Below are 16,590 nucleotides of genomic sequence, written 5' to 3'. Positions count from 1 at the left end.
AAGCGAAACACTCATAATCTTTAATTTTAATCTTTATAGTAGGTACCCACTCATCACTAAGTTTTCTAGGTATAGAAACTTCCAAATTAAGTTTTTCATCATAAGATTGCATCAAGGCATCAACAATATGTTTGGTAAAAGCTTTGTTTTGACTATAAGCATGTGGAGAATTAACAACGGATTGCAACAAGGAAATACAGCCTTCTCAAGAAAAATTATCATAATCAAATTCCTTGAAATCCGAGATAGTGGGTTCAATGCTATTTAAAGTTGTGACTTCTCCAATCTTACTTTTACCAAAATTAGCATCAAGATCTAAAAACTCCGAATTGTTAGGATGCCTTCTAGGCAAAGTTGATTCATCATCAGTCCCATAATCATCAAAATTCATATTGCAAAACATAGATCTAATAGGAGACGCATCAATAACTTTAAGATCTTCATCATTATTTTCTTCTAACTTTTCTGGTTTGGAAGCCATCTTATTGACTAAGGTGGCTTGCTTATCAGAAATTTGGGCTATAGCCTTCTCGAGCCGGATTATTTGAGAGTTCACGCCATAAAATTCTTTATTCATATCATCAAGCTCCTTATTCATAAGACCCAAAAAATCTCTTTGTTCTTTAAACTCTTTTCTGAATAAATTATTATGCTCAAATTGCAAATTCATAAACTCTTTTCTAATATTTGACTCAATCTCTTCGAACCTCCTAAGAAGAAGGTCAGTACTCTTAGGCAAAGCCATGAGGACAAGCAAGCACACACACAAATGGAAAATGGCAAACGGAAAAGAGAGGAGGAGATTGGGAAAGAGAGGGCGAATAAAATGGCAAAGGTGAAGTGGGGGAGAGGAAAACGAGAGGCAAATGGCAAATAATGTAAATGCGAGGGAGATGAGTTTGTGATGGGTACTTGGTATGTCTTGACTTGAGCGAAGACCTCCCCGACAACGGCGCCAGAAATCCTTCTTGCTACATCTTGAGATTGCGTTGGTTTTCCTCGAAGAGGAGAGGGTGATGCAGCAATAGTAGCGTAAGTATTTCCCTCCGTTTTTGAGAACCAAGGTATCAATCCAGTAGGAGGCTCTTCAACAAGTCCCACGAACCTACACAAACAAACAAAGAACTCGCAACCAACACGACAAAGGGGTTGTCAATCCCTTCACGGCCACTTGCGAAAGTGAGATATGATAGAGATAGTATGATAAGATAAATATATTTTTGGTATTTTATAATATAGATGCAGAAAATAAAGATGAAAATAAAAGTAAATTGAAAGCAAATATGATAAGAGATAGACCCGGGGGCCATAGGTTTCACTAGAGGCTTCTCTCGTGAGCATAAGTATTACGGTGGGTGAACAAATTACTGTCGAGCAATTGATAGAAAAGCGAATAATTATGACGTTATCTAGGCATGATCATGTATATAGGCATCACGTCCATAACAAGTAGACCGACTCCTGCCTGCATCTACTACTATTACTCCACACATCGACCGCTATCCAGCATGCATCTAGAGTATTAAGTTCATAAGAACAGAGTAACGCATTAAGCAAGATGACATGATGTAGAGGGATAAACTCAAGCAATATGATATAAACCCCATCTTGTTATCCTCGATGGCAACAATACAATACGTGTCTTGCAACCCTTTCTGTCACTGGGTAAGAACACCGCAAGATTGAACGCAAAGCTAATCACTTCTCCCATGGCAAGAAAGATCAATCTAGTAGGCCAAACCAAATCGATAATTCGAAGAGACTTGCAAAGATAACTCAATCATATAAAAGAATTCGGAGAAGATTCAATTATTATACATAGATAAATCTGATCATAAACCCACAATTCACCGAATCTCGACAAACACACCGCAAAAAGAGATTACATCGAATAGATCTCCACAAGAGAGGGGGAGAACATTGTATTGAGATCCAAAAAGAGAGAAGAAGCCATATAGCTAATAACTATGGACCCGTAGGTCTGTGGTAAACTACTCACAACTCATCGGAGAGGCAAGGATGTTGATGTAGAAGCCCTCCGTGGTCGATTCCCCTCCGGCAGAGTGCCGGCGAAGGCTCCAAGATGAGATCTCGCGGATACAGAAGGTTGCGGTGGTGGAAATTGTGTTTCGTCCTGCCCCTGGATGTTTTTGGGGTACGTAGGCTTATATAGGAGGAAGAAGTACGTCGGTGGACGCCCGAGGGGCCCACGAGACAAGGGGGCGCGCCCTCCTCTCTCGTGGCCGCCTCTGCTGCTTCTTGACTTGCACTCCAAGTCCTCTGGATCATGTTCGTTCCAAAAATCACGCTCCCGAAGGTTTCATTCCATTTGGACTCCGTTTGATATTCCTTTTCTTCAAAATACTGAAATAGGCAAAAAACAGCAACAGGGTTGGGCCTCCGGTTAGTAGGTTAGTCCCAAAAATGATATAAATGTGTAAAATAAAGCCCATAAACATCCAAAAGGGGTAATATAATAGCATGGAACAATCAAAAATTATAGATACGTTGGAGACGTATCACTCTAGCATTGAACCTATGAAGGTTGAAGAAGCTTTGGAAGATCCGGATTGGATAAACGCCATGCATGAAGAGCTACACAACTTTGAGAGAAATCAAGTGTGGACATTGGTCGAGAAGCCCGATAACAACCACAACATCATCGGTACCAAATGGGTGTTCCACAACAAGCAAGATGAAGATGGACAAGTGGTTCGCAACAAAGCACGTCTCGTCGCCCAAGGCTACACTCAAGTCGAAGGTATGGACTATGGTGAGACATATGCCCCCGTTGCTAGACTTGAGTCCATTCGCATCTTACTTGCCTATGCTAATCACCATGATATTACCTTGTACCAAATGGACATTAAAAGTGCTTTTCTAAATGATGAAATAGAGGAGGAAGTTTATGTTAAGCAACCTCTCGGCTTTGTCAATCCTAAGAAACCTAATCATGTTTACAAACTTCACAAAGCTCTTTATGGTCTTAAACAAGCTCCTAGAGCTTGGTATAAATGCTTGGCCAAGTTCCTTATTGAAAAAGGCTTTGAAATTGGAAAAATTGATTCTACTCTTTTTACTAAATGGGTTAATGGAGAACTATTTGTATGCCAAATCTATGTTGATGATATTATATTTGGTTCGACTAACCCTCACTTTAGTGAAAAGTTTGGAAAGCTAATGTCGGAGAAGTTTGAGATGTCGATGATGAGTGAACTCAAATTCTTCCTTGGTTTGCAAATCAAGCAAACTAAGAAAGGTACATTTGTCTCTCAAACAAACTACACCAAGGACTTATTCAAGAAGTTCAATATGCAACAATGCAAAGGTATGACTACACCCATGCCTACTAGTGGACATCTTGATTTGACCAAAGATGGTGCACCGGTTGATCAAAAAGTTTATCGCTCTATGATTGGTTCATTGTTATATCTATGTGCTTCACGTCCCGATATTATGCTAAGTGTGTGCATGTGTGCATGATATCAAGCCGCTCCTAAAGAATGTCATCTTAAGGTCGTGAAAAGGATAGTGAGATACTTAATCCATACACCAAACTTTGGCATTTGGTATCCAAAGAGGGCCTCTTTTAACCTTGTTGGCTACTCTGACTCGGACTATGCCGGTTACAAGGTTGATAGAAAGTCCACTTCGGGTACTTGTCAATTTCTTGGTAGATCTCTTGTGTCTTGGTCTTCCAAGAAACAAAACTCGGTATCCTTATCCACTGCCGAAGCGGAATACATTGTCGCTGGTTCATATTGTGCTCAATTACTTTGGATGACCCATACTCTTAAAGATTATGGGATATATGTGAAACATGTTCCATTACTTTGTGACAATGAAAGTGCTATCAAGATTGCTCACAGTCCCGTGCAACATTCTCGAACTAAGCATATTGAAGTTCGTCATCATTTCATTCGAGATCATGTTGCCAAGGGGGACATTAATCTTAAACATGTTCGCACCGATAAGCAATTAGCGGATATTTTCACTAAACCACTTGATGAGAAAGTGTTTTGCAGGTTAAGAGGTGAATTGAACATCAATGATGCTTCAAACTTGGAGTAGGAACTCCATTGATACATGCAAGGCATGAGCCTATGACTAATCCTTGATATTTATCTTATGATGATCTTATGTCTTGGATATATTTGTACCTTGCATGTTATCTAACCTGTGTAGGTACTTGGATGAATCTAAATCTATGAGATTGCAACTCACTCACATCTTCAGCGATCTCTACATCACCAAGTCTCTACTCAGTGGTGGTTGAAGACAAGGAAGCACGAAACCATTCAAACATATCCTTTGACAAATTCTATGTTGAGTTTCACGATTGTCATTTTGGATACACAAGTGCTCTTCCTTGCAAAAACTAACCCATGTACGTAGATGAACTCAAATTCCAAGTGGTGCTCCCAACTCTTGATGAGCTACATCAACCTTGAACAACCCACATAAGTTCAACTACATGATCACGATCAACACCACCACCCAAGGTATGTTATTCCATCTTAGAGAAGCTCTACTCCAAGTCATGAGTCAAAGCAACTCGACAAGATGTGAATACATCAAGATGCTTAAACTAAAAATGGTAACCCCATTTTGAGCTTAAACAATGGGTATGACCTATGATCAAGTGATCTCACTTGACTCCTAAGTCAATATACTCTAACATAGGTGACTTTGTCGCCGACCAATTCTAGATGAAGTTCTCGTGTGTTCTTTTCTGTGCTCTTGCATTTGTTCCATGCATATTTGTTTTCTCCTTTCAAAAAAAACTTCATCTAGATTTCTTTTATTTTATTTTTTGTTCTGCATTCCCTGCATCCAATTCATTGCAAATCCTTCTGCTAATTCCTTGCAAATCCTTGTGAGATCTTACTTGTCTAGTTAGCTGAGATGACAAAAGCTTTCTCTGTGATGAACTTGGTCCCACCGGTCTGTTATTTTCGGTTTAACCGAATCCTTTCGGTGCAACTGAAGCATAACACTCGGTGCCACCGATTTCACTACAGGCAAGACATTTTGCCACTTGTTTCTGCATTCTTCTAAACCAGCTCCACTCAATGAATCTTGTCCTCTACCAGCATCACATTCAACTTGCTGCTTTGTTCTGTGACTCAAGGACCAAACCCATTCGTGAAAAAAATCCAGAAGAACCCTTCTTGGAAATTGATGTCAAAGGGGGAGAGAGATCACATCAAAGCTTAATCATATCTATAGGGGGAGAGAATACTCAAGGGGAGAAAGAGTAATCATCAAGGACCCCAGATGCTTGGTGTTCAAGAGGAGAGAAGTCACATGTCTTCAAGAGGGGAAAGACATGTCCATATGTGCTTGTTTGCATTAGCTCTGTTTATTTTCTTTGAGCTATGATTTTGCTCTGATTTTACGTTCCCGATCTTCTCCCAATATCCCATGCTAGATTCAGGGGGAGCAAGACATCTAAGGGAAGGAAATTCTTTGAATTTGTTGCACATCTTTACCTTTGGGGACATGTACATATCAAATGGAGTACTCAGTACTCACTCTCTACATGTCATCCCAGTCTTGGCACTCTTGTGGTTTCTTTTGTTTGCTCTGGCTAATAGGTGTATCTGTGTTATCTAACCTTGTTTACACAGGTTCATTCCATCCTAAGCCAACTCAAGACCACAAGGTAAGTATATGCATCACAGTCATGTGTATGAGGAATTCTTGTTGATGTACATACTGTTTGCAAGAAGGACTCATGAGCATGAAGGTACATTTCCCATATTCACATCATTTGCTCTGATGCATATAGCCAAGATACATGTAACACATTGCCTACTCTGTCATGCTTATGCATTCACACGCTCCCATATTCCATATTTATATGATTGCATACATGTAGGGGGAGCCTATGCATGTTACATGTCTTTCCAAAGCTTTACTTGTTATTCTCTATATATTTATCTAAAGCTTTGATGTACGTTGTCATCAATTACCAAAAAGGGGGATATTGAAAGCACAAGTGCTCCTTGGGTGATTTTGGTAATTAATGTCAACATATCTCTTGTTGGACTAACACTTTTACCTAGTATGTTTCAGATGAGTTCAATAATGAAGTGGCATGGACTAGAGGATGTGGAACCCCTTCAAGATGCTAAGGACAAAGGATTGGCTCAAGCTCCAAGCTCAAGACTCTACATTTTCTATTTTAGTGATCCAAGATCACATTGAGTCTATAGAAAAAGCCAATACTATCAAGAGGGGATGAGGTGTTGCTTAATGGCTTGCTTGCTCAAAGTGCTTAGTGATATGCTCCAAAGCCTTCAAGTACCTTCTCACATCCACATATGACCTAAACCAAAAGTCCAACTCGGCCCCACCGATTCTTCCTATCCAGCGCCATCGAGTTCAGATGTCATAGCCACTGCCACAAACCGTAGGCAAATCGGTCTCACCGATAGGGATCTCGGTTTCACCGAGATGGGGTTGTAATCTCTCTGTGTATGTCCATTACCAGAATCGGTCTCACCAAGTTTGAGTAATCGGTACTACCGAGATTATAATGCAAATTCTCTGTTCCTCTTCGTAACATTTCGGTCCAACCGAGATGAGCGAATCAACCCCACCAAATTTGCCTGACCAACTCTCTGGTTAGCTTATTACCAAATTCGGTCTCACCGAGTTTGTGTAATCGGTCTCACCGAGATTACGTTATGCCCTAACCCTAACCATATCGGTCCTACCGAGTTGCATGTCGGTCCCACCGAAAATCCTAACGGTCACATGATTTTCTAAATTGGTCTGACCGAGTTTCTTAATTCGGTCCCACCGAGATTGGTATGTTGTGTGTAACGGTTAGATTTTGTGTGGAGGCTATATATACCCCTCCACCCACTCTTCATTCGTGGAGAGAGCCATCAGAACATGCCTACACTTCCAACATACATTTTCTGAGAGAGAACCACCTACACTTGTGTTGAGACCAAGATATTCCATTCCTACCATATGAATCTTGATCTCTAGCCTTCCCCAAGTTGCTTTCCACTCAAATCTTATTTCCACCAAATCCAAATCCTGTGAGAGAGAGTTGAGTGTTGGGGAGGCTATCATTTGAAGCACAAGAGCAAGGGGTTCATCATCAATGCACCATTTGTTACTTCTTGGAGAGTGGTGTCTCCTAGATTGGCTAGGTGTCACTTGGGAGCCTCCGACAAGATTGTGGAGTTGAACCAAGGAGTTTGTAAGGGCAAGGAGATCGCCTACTTCGTGAAGATCTACCATAGTGAGGCAAGTCCTTCGTGGGCGACGGCCATGGTGGGATAGACAAGGTTGCTTCTTCGCGGACCCTTCGTGGGTGGAGCCCTCCGTGGACTCGCGCATCCGTTACCCTTCATGGGTTGAAGTCTCCATCAATGTGGATGTACGATAGCACCACATATCGGAACCACGACAAAACATCCGTGTCTCCTATTGCGTTTGCACACTCCAATCCCATCCCTTTACATTCTTGCAAGTTGCATGCTTTACTTTCCGCTGCTCATATACTCTTTGCATGCTTGCTTGATATGTATTGTGATTGTTAAACTTGTGCCAAAACTCCACTTCAACTTAAAGAAATTAAAAACTACACCTTTTCTCACTTAGTGTCTAATCACCCCCCTCTAGACACCTCTTCTCGATCCTTTCAGGACTACTGGAGGGGGCAGAGGGGACATGCTCTTGGTTTCCATCTAATTTACTTTGCTTATTATGTCTTTTCTCAAGTAGAGTAGTGGCATGATTAGAAATAGAAACCTGGTGATTTAAAATTGTTTGACACCAGGTGTGTTGCAAATCTAATATACTGGCTGATGTTCCAGAGCAAGGCTCTTGACCTGCATGTGGTTATTAATTCAGGATGGCGAGAGTAGTGCTAACATAGGAATCATTTATTTCGAACACTCCTAATATTTTGTAACCATGGTGCTAAGATGTCGGCCGACCGCGTGTGTTGCCTAGCGCAATCAGTGAGATCCGAGAGGAAGAGCGGAGGCAGAGAGGGGATGGAGTGGGTAACAAGGGAGGCTAGGGCGGACGAAGATGATAGTGAAACCTGGAAGCGTGGTGGTGAAGGTACGGCCTCCCCAAGCAGCCCTAACCTATAGTAGCAAAGTGTGCATCCATTGAAATAAACCAGGCATTGCTTCTGTACACTACTAATGGTTGTAGGATTATATTTCGGAAGGAACCAATTTTTTATGGTCACGACAACCATGATCATATTTTCAAATAGCCAAGGTTAGTCACAATTGTCTTTTATTTTCTCAGAAAAAGGTGTGTGCATGCATGCATGCTAAATATGTATTGTAGTCAGTAAGAAGGTCCTTTTATACTTATGAGAAGGTGCTACGTACATATCAACTTAATGTTTATTTGAACAAATGCAGAATTGTGATTGATCCTCGGCTAGAGGCACCGATTGGGAGTTAACTCACACTATGAACATCTTATTCTTATGACGTAACCATACCACATTTTGCATCACAATTTTCTTGATTGACATGCATCCCTTAACACAGGCATAACAGGAAACCTTGGTCAGACCCTGGAACATAAGGTGGAGAATTACATTAGGTTGTCGACATCTTTGAAAGTTGTTTGTTACATTGATTTTTTTCAATAGATTCATATTAAGGCCCGAGTTTATTTGGATGCCAAACATATTTTATGCTACAAATGTATGTCAGGGGGTGTTACAGTTATCACAAGGCTAATGACACGTGAATTTTTTTAGACTTCTGGAGTGTTGTACATATGCAAAAACTTTTTTAAGGTGCATGTCATCAACTTCTGGATTTTCTTTATTTGCATCTCTTGTCCATTTTTCTTGGCCATATAAATCTTAAGGTAGTCTACTTTCGCACCAGTGAGCTTCCATAAATTAATAATGTGATCCTTTATCATAGTACTATGAACTTTTATTTTTCATGAAATTACAATATTTATTATGAGTAAGTGTGGTTCTACCTTTAAAGGTTTGCACAACTGATTTGTTTGTCAACGAGTTCTCTGACTGGTTTCACATGTACTTGCTACAGCCGCAGGAGCAAGGATGTCATATTATGCAGATTGATGGTTTGATTCTGTATGAACTTGCAATGTTTTGTTTCTTAGATGCACAAACTTGTATCTTGGAACTCTGATGAATTATGCCATTTGATCAGCTTATGTGGAAACTACCAATTTCCATTGCCTCCACACACACTTGCATTTCCTTTTTTCTTGGTGCTTATTGGCAATGGCCCATTTGTAGGTACTAACTAGAAGAAATTAAGATTGAAGATATATATTTCATGATTGGAAATAGTGTACCTCAAATTTAGTTTAGTTTGGTAGGTGATCTTTTGTACATGCTAAGCAATGGACATGGGCATGTTGATTCATAAGGCACAATATTTCCAGTCATTTGTATGAGTTAGGAATTAGGAATTATATGCTCTTTGCATGAGATTTCAGCTTTTCAAAAGGTAGGTTTTCGTTATGATAGCACTAGTATTATGTTTCTGATGAACATATTTTAGTCAAGACGTGCGTTGCACGTGCATACTTACTAGTAGCCTAGAAACACTGTGAACTCACGTACGCAATTGTCGATAGTGTACCAACTATGCCTAAGGTAAATGTCATTTTTAAGGTCATGTTTTAAAATCATTTAGCAATACGTAAAAAAATTGGGATGGCATGCTAACTTCACCTAAATTGCTATGGGTACTTCCACAGCTTTTAGAATGTGTGTACAAAGTTGCAATTTTTTCCCATATATGAATACAAAGGTTCACTATAGATGTCAAACAACGTACGAAAGTCAATACCATTAGTAAAAACAATTAAATGGAAATGTTAAACATACTATGCATAACTTGACATCAAATGAATAATAACCTATATTGATCAATATAGAATATCATCATTAAGGTATTATAATTTTACTATATGTTTTTTCACATGCACTTCTTCCACATGGTTAAAAAAAGTAAAGTTATAATACCTTAATAATGATCTCTACTCCTAAAAGGGGACTTGGTAGCCCGGTACGCATGGTTTATTTTCGCCTTCACCTCCCACCACCACCCCCACGCAGGTTTTTTACATCCTCCCAATAAAGTTCAAATCGATTAGTCCAACCCTCCTTTTGGTTTTTCGTGCTTACTTTGGCAGGTGTATATTCAATTCAATCACATAAATATTACATAATTAAAAATTTAGAATGCATACCATCTTTGTAAGATTACCTTCCTAAAAGACGTACATAAGGACATCAGTTAGAGAAGAAATTAATTCCATGCTTATATTAGGTATGGCATCAATTACACGTCAATTTTGTGATTACATTGACGTTGACGCTATATATGATATGATATTAATTGTGGGCTAAACATGTTGAGCGCTTATTGATCTACCTAGGTCGTTGGATTGATATTGTTTGATGACCGAGATTAAATGGATATGCCTTTTGAGTCTTTTTTATTGAGAGAGGAAATTAATTCCATGCTCGTATCTGCATTTTTTTTGTTAGTCCGTGGCAACACACGGAAATTTTCCAGGTTCTTATAGGTTTACTCTAAAATATAGATTTTAATGATAGTTCTTCGGATTTCATATAGTCAAGTAAACCAAATTCTCAACCCACAAAAAAGTAAACCAAATTCTCATGGGTTCCCCTAAAATATAGCTTTTACCAATATTTTTCTTATTTCATTATCTTTTCTCTCTTGTGCTCTGAATTACCAAATTTACTCAATATATGTTGAGTTTAATAAAAAATCATGCAACACTTCGATAGTTCCCGGACAAAACAGTGAGGGGCGGCGGCATGCCGCGCACTACCTGCTAGTATTCTATAGTGATAAATGTAGATCTATAAATTTACCAAATTCCTTCCTATATTCGGTTAAAGAACTACAAGAAAAGCTCTTCTCCTTCCATCGGCGCCGCCGTCGGTCCGCCCCATCTCCAATGGCCTCTAGGGACATGGAGGTGCGGAGGATCTCCCCCCCCCCCCCTCGACGGGAGGGACCCCGTTCTCGTTCTTGTTAGATGCGTCTTGATTGGGGTTGTGTGGTGGCAGCGATGTGCCTTAGTAGGAATAATGCCTCCCACATTATATCCCCGTCCCAATGGTGCGTCTAGCATCTTCAGAGGGCATGTGGAGGTTTGTCTCCGTCGGATCTTGTGGGATTCGGTCGGTGTTGGTCTTCGATGGATCTGTTTGGATCCGGTCTTTGTTCGTCTTCGTTTGGCTGTTTACAGGTTTGACCCTTCTTATCTATGACTTTCTTCATCGGTGATGGTTGCTACTCTGGTGTGCTGGTCCTATGGGGCCTTAGCACGATGACTTCTCAAATGTCTACTACAATAAGGTCTGCCCGGCTCCGGTGAGGGAGGGGCGATGACGGCAGCGCGCCCTCGGCTCGCTCCAATGCTTGCAGTTGTTGCTAGGTGGTCCACGGACATGGTTGTAATTTTTATTACCTCGGTTGTTCTTTGTACTGCCATTATTAAAGATGAATAGATTGGAAGTTTCTCGCAAAATAAAAGAACTACAAATGTTAACTCCCAACCGGATAAGTAACTATTATGAGGAAAAGTTATTCCAAATGGAAATTAATGAGCATAATGCATATCACAATTTTGCAACCAGTACTTTTCAATCTTTCAATAATCACAGACATTTTTTAGTTTCAAGCCATGGAGCTTAACTCTCTTTCTTTTTAACGACATTTCACTTTCATGCTCCTCAACTTTTGCTATAAATTGCTATGGATGACGCATGACTATCTTTGATTGTTTTGCATTTTCCTGCGGAAAAAAATTAAACAAAGGGAATTGCAATCTTTTTGCATTTATTAGTCATTAGTGAACAATGATGGAATGGGTGTAAAAGTACACTCATTAGTCTCCGAGCCCTAGTAGCTTCCAGTTTCACCACTGCCACCACTATTATCAGGTTTAACAATTATCTTTATTTATCATTTACCTAATCGAGGACGAACATGAATTAAGCTTGGGGATGCTAATACGTCTTCGACGTATTTCTTGATTGTTTGATGCTATTATCATACCACTTTTACATATTTTTGGCATCAATTTATATTAGTTTTCTGGACTAACCTATTAATCTAGTGCCCTGTGTCTGTTCATGTTTTCTGCATGTTTTTTGTTTTATAAAAATTCAATATCTAGGAAGGTCAAAATATCTCAGCGATTAAATATGATTTTTTTTGAATATATATGTTTTTGGGTGAAGAAATCAAGGCAAGATAGTGCCCGAGGGCCCTACAAGTCCAGGTAGCGCACCCACCACCTGGGCACGCTGTGTGCTAGTGTGGGGGTTATGGATGTTGGTTGGAGACCTTTCGTCACAAGAAAACTAATTTTATGGGGGGAAATTCCCTCAATATTTTAGCCCGACCGGAGTTACAAATCTCTGGTTATTTAAGAAACGATGTTCGGCCAAAAAATAGTACCCAGAAACAGAGAGACAAAGAGATGAGATCCAATCTCAGAGGGGCGAGCCATGGTGGCCAAGGACTAGAGGGGAGAACCTCTCCCCATCTAGAGGAGAGGCAATGGAGGAAGTCCTATGGTATAATCGGTGAATCGCTATGCTTGACTTCAGTTGCTCATGGTTATGTTACTGTCCTTTGGTGTCCATCATATGAGCGTGCGCATGGATAACACCATAGGGTTATTTGTATATTGATAGGACTATGCATATGGGTGCAGGAGTGACTGAAACCTCGCCGGACCATAGAAATTGATACATACTAGATTGAAGGGGGGGCAATATATCTCAATGTTATGGTTGAGTTTTACCTTAATGAACTTATTAGTTGTTGCAGATGGTTGTTAATAGTTCCAATCATAAGTGCATAAATTCTAAGTAAGGGATAATATGTTAGAGGCCTCTCCCACATATAAACTCCAATGTTGATGACCACTTTAGTAACTTAGTCGATTGCCTAGGGACAATTCCGCACACCATACCACCACTATTCCACACTCGCTATTTGTATTTATTGTATCCTTGCTTAGGAAGCACCCATCTTTTATGTATATGTTCTTCGTTATCTTGCAAAGTTACCTCTTTATATCCGCAATGTAGTTTAATTTATTGTGTCTAGATAAAGCAAATACTCGGTGTAAGCAGGGTTGTATTAGTGACAGATATGACCTGAGAGAATATTTTTTTTACCTTTACCTTCTTGTGGGTTTGACACTTTATCTTTACCATGTCCTTCATTGAAAAGTGCTACGTCAATTCCTTGCACTTGAGGATTGTCAAGATACGCTTCTTGATACCATCTTTCGGAGTTACGATAAAAGTTATACATGATATACGGTATGCATACTACACGAATCACGTGGCAGCGGACTGGCATAATATCATCCTCGCGTGGCACCATATTCGTATATGCATTTTCAAAGAAAACGGAAGCCTATTAATAATGGGTGAAATTAGGTATTGAACTATATAATTGAACATTTCCTTTTTTCCTCTTTATCCCATAGCGTTATTGATAGAATAAGGAAAATAAGTTATGTCTAGGAAAGATGATTTAATTAAGGTAAAGTTGAAGGACGGACTAGACAGTCGATCACACTAATTCATGGTGATAACCCCATAATTGTCAATAACACACTATAGCACAACGATAGCGGCTGAAATGGCCTAAAGCTAAACGCATCGCATACAATTTAGCGTCATTTAGCGCGGAACGTAGAATGGCAAGCATGTTATTTAAACTATGGCCAACCCATAAGACACCAAGTGACTTCTCTAAATCGAGCGGAGCCAAACATTAAATTAGTTAAGCCAGAGTTGAGGATCAAACCCAAACTGTCTACCCGCAAAAAAGAAGAGAGAAAAACCTAACTATCTAGCCCACCATCCATGGTACTGGCCACTTCATTTCTCTCATGTGTTCTCTAGCTTATTATTAATCTCAACTCTTGATAAAGAAACGTCCAAAATCTTGCGTGGCAGGTGCAGACCTTTTGTACAGAACTTATCAAGAAACAAACATGAAGATTTTCCCAAAAAAAACCTAACAAGACCTACGAGATATATACGGTGTAATATGCACTGCATCGATGTTTTGGTTACCATTCGGAGCTATACCAAAAATAATTTAGGCTGTGTTCGATAGCAAAGTATCCCAAAAACCTAAGTATAAAAAAATGCAGTAATTTAGCCTGCAAGTATGAAATACCACGGTTTTAATATAACAAAATATTTTGTAGTATTGATAATACAGACAACCTGGATGGATGGTGCAAACAAAATGATGTAACATGATGTGTCGGCCATCCATCTAAACACTACCATCATCTCTGCCACCTGAGATCTCTTGTACCCTGCCTTCAAATCCGTTAATCCCCCCGCCCCTTCTCATCCAACGATGACCCTCCTCTAATTTTCAGTCCAATCCATTATTGTTACGTCAGTGACTTTGTGGGTCGACATTTTCAAAGCATCATTTGAAGCCATCATTTTTACCTCTGATCTACAAAGGGGAACATATAAATATATATTAACACTAAAAATTAAAAATAAGTGCATATACAATATATATTCATTGGTCTAGATGCAAGCAGGTGGCCATTTTTAGTTAGAGTGAGTAGCATCGTGCCTTTAGTAGAGTGAGTTGAATCCTGATTTTAATAACATATAGTGAGTAGCATCGTGCTTTTTAGTAGAGTGAGTTGGATCCCAATTTTAATAACACATAGGTTCACCTCTAAATCACCTGTTGGTAATTATTCTCCAGAAATGACTTGTTAGGGTTTGTGATATTTTTCACTATATAAAAAAGTATGTGGTGTTTCTCTCATAACAAACAATCGCTTTTCCTCAAAGCCACTTCTCTTCTATCTTAAAAATAGCAACTCACCCTCTCACTCTCTCGTGGCACGACACAACGCTCACATCTCATTCCCCTGGCCTGCTCTGCCCACCACGGCTTCTCACCGTCGCCTCCCCTCGATGCCACATCATTTAGCTCGCGCCTTGCTCTCACTGTCGTGTCCCCTACTGTCCACGACGTTGCTCGCCCCCTTTCTCCCCCCCCCACCACCACAAGACCCCAGGCTGATCCCAGTGCTAAGGAGTGCAAACCATCGTAGCCAAGGGTGACCTCCATGGCAACACAACATGTTGCTCACCGCAACGCCGCACCTTCTCCGAGTACGGTGGCCAATTCAAGCTGGGGGCATGTGATCGATGTCTCCACGTGTAACAAAATAGGGACACAACATGTAGGGGAAGGTCGTTGGAATGGGGATGCGGCACCCATGGGAGAATGGGAGAAGGCATAATGCGTTATGCAAGGAGGCGCCATGAAATCTAGTGAGCCAACGCTTGACTTACCTAGTAAAGTCATGCAATCAAATCGGATCGCGTGTAGGAGAAACATGCATTATGGGAATTAACATGAGAGATTGCATCACAATTTCCTTTCCCTCGGAAGATCTTGTGTGATTCAAAGTAGATGGACGAACGAGGAAAACTCGAGGGGAGGGATGGGTGTACAAACGACGACATACTAATGTATCATCACTATCACAGACTCGCCTTTAATAGTAAAGATACCCCCTTTCTCTCCCTTCCTTTGATCCCCATCCATCACACCCTCTCTCGCTACTTGTCGCGGGCTACAGGGATGGACATGGATTCCCTTTCTTCGATCCCCATCCATCCGACTCTCTCTTGCTTCTTGTTGCAGGCTACGGGGACGGACATGGATGCCGAGCATGTCATATGGGTAGGGTTAGGTGGGAGTCGGAACATGAGAGCAATTGGGGATAGGAGTCAGAGGAACTCCAGTAGCCCCCTAAATTACTATATATGGGACTCCCCTAATTTTTGTTTAATTCCAACATCGCCTCATTTTGTATCTTAAACTTCATATCTCCTATATTTCATCTGTCTTGTGAAATTATCAAATCCATATGTACATCATTTTAATATCCTACATTTTCAGTTGTGTTACCAAATTCATATGTTTATCCTTCAAAAACAACAAAAAACAACACATTTTCAGCAGCAGCATACACATCTAGTGGCATATAGCTATCGCAATCAGTGCACACGCACATTTTTATCTCTCTAGCAATCAACAATTACTACACAAAATCAGTAATCAGCAGCAACCTTAGGCAATCAACCCCTATATAAACTGCCACGACACCTCCTTATAATCAGCCGGTATAATTAGCAGCAACATTAGGCAATCAGTGGCATCAACCCCTCAATCCCTCTCACTTTCTCTCCACTATTACTCTCTCTCTCTCTCTCCCCCTTCCTCTTCTTCTTTCAGGACCACATTCTTCTTCTTCTATTCCTTCACTCACTATCTTTGCCTCTCCACCTCTCGGACCCAAGATCGCCACATTTTTCAATGGCGCATCCGGCTCTCAATCACTCCTTCCACCTCTAACCACTTACACTTTGAATTTCAAACACATAATCATGCAATTGTGTTGTAGTCCAAACAACTGACTCTCAATTTCATGCACTTGTTTGGACTACAACACAATTTCATTTCCGATTTATAAGGATATTTGATGCAC

Source organism: Triticum dicoccoides, chromosome 3B (assembly GCF_002162155.2).
Source record: "Triticum dicoccoides isolate Atlit2015 ecotype Zavitan chromosome 3B, WEW_v2.0, whole genome shotgun sequence".
NCBI classification, from domain to species: Eukaryota; Viridiplantae; Streptophyta; class Magnoliopsida; order Poales; family Poaceae; genus Triticum; species Triticum dicoccoides.
This window is presented reverse-complemented; position numbering follows the sequence as displayed.